The following is a 1,804-nucleotide window of genomic DNA, read 5'->3' on the forward strand; positions in this document are numbered from 1 at the left end:
GTGATATTGATTGGCAACACTGTATTCTTCAATTATTTGATCGAATTGTGTTATTAATTGGCAAACTGTATTATTCAGCTATGTGATCAAATTGTGTTATTGATTGGCAAAACTGTGTTACTCAGTTATTTAATCAAAATTGTGTTAGATGAATTTTGTAAATTGTGAAATGGAATTGTGAACCATTTGATTTGTGAACTGCCAATAAAAGATTTATATATCGCATTTCAAATTGTTATTGTGCACCACTGAGTAAATTTTACTCAGCGATAGCTTTTCATTGCTGTCGCAGGTAGACTGACTGACAAGGTAGCAGACTAGGCTGCTAGTACATTCAGTGAGATATCATCGGGTATATTGAGTATACCACATTTTGCAATTTGTACTGTAATGTATGTTCACTGTATGTATATATTGTTTTTGGTTTTGAGCAGTTGTAAAATAAAATTTTACATTAAAGTTGTAAAATAAATTATGAGTTATTTTGACTTGTAAAAATTGTATTATATTTCTTTTATCTCAGCCTTTGAAAAATTATTGTGGATTTGAGTTGAAATATGTTGTGTTGAGAAACATGCTGGAGTTGAGATTTGGAAATATATATTGAAGTGCTTTTTACGAGTTTTTCAAGAACTGTTTTGTCCAAAATATAGATGGCACTCTGCCAAAATTTTTACAGAAATTCCAAATAATTCAAATGTGTTAGTTCTATCACTTCAGTTCAAAAAGGTTTTTAACACCTGTAAATAGTGCTCACCACTGTAAAAGAAGTAAGAAAAGTTTTTAAATCCCTTGTAGTGTATTTAATGGGTTATCAGTAGACGGAGTTGGTAATTCATTAGGTATACTACGGGATCATGTTATACCTTACAGAGGGGTAGGGTGTGACACAAATTTTCACTGTAGAAAGGCCTAATGGAACAGTGAACTTAAGTGAACCAAAACTGAAATTTTAAGATAATGTTCATTGGGCTTGGAATTGAATTTGGCAACCAATGTTAACACATATAATATTCAAAATGTGACATATTAGTGTTATTAGAACTTGCATTCCTATTGTTTATGAAAAAGTCTACATTTTGGGTGACTAGTAAGGTGAATAGTAACTCCTAAATATCAAATGCAATGAATTACACAATTGAATATGTAATATGCCTTAGTATGCCTACTATGATTGGTTTAGATAGGTTGGCATGCCAATAGGGTTCTGATAGCAGTATTGCATATGGTTTTATACCATTTCGTGATTTATAGCATTTAGTGTCATTTCATAATATTATGGTCTATGGCCATTCTGCTATGCTGGATACACTTATCCTTTTGCCCAATGATTATTACGATATTATTAGCTGTTCTGTTGCACACCTGAAGACACTTTGTGACGGATGGTGTGATGGCCCAAGGTACTTGAAACGTAGTGCTAATTTACCCACTTATTTAGTTCGGTCAATTTGCATAAGTTACTTGGGTAACTAAATTAAGTCTAAATAAATTATTATCAAATAATGAACATAAAAGTACTAAATACACAAAAATATTAATAATTACTAAAAATTTTAGTTTGCATAAAGTAGCAACATAATATTTGCATGTTTATTTATTTAGTTTATTTTTATTTATTATTAGCATCACTAAGCTGTATTGCTTAGCGCGTCACTTTTGCAACGCGTAGGTACTTGTGAGATCGATAGAGAGCCCAGCAGACCTCAGACTGGGTGAGCGATCAGATCTGCAGTGTGTGTCCAGTGTTACCTCTCATCTGCAGTGTACTTGGTAGGACATTAGGATTTTGTTTTTTATTTTT

The sequence above is a fragment of the Hevea brasiliensis genome, chromosome 6, assembly GCF_030052815.1.
Source record: "Hevea brasiliensis isolate MT/VB/25A 57/8 chromosome 6, ASM3005281v1, whole genome shotgun sequence".
Classification (NCBI taxonomy): domain Eukaryota; kingdom Viridiplantae; phylum Streptophyta; class Magnoliopsida; order Malpighiales; family Euphorbiaceae; genus Hevea; species Hevea brasiliensis.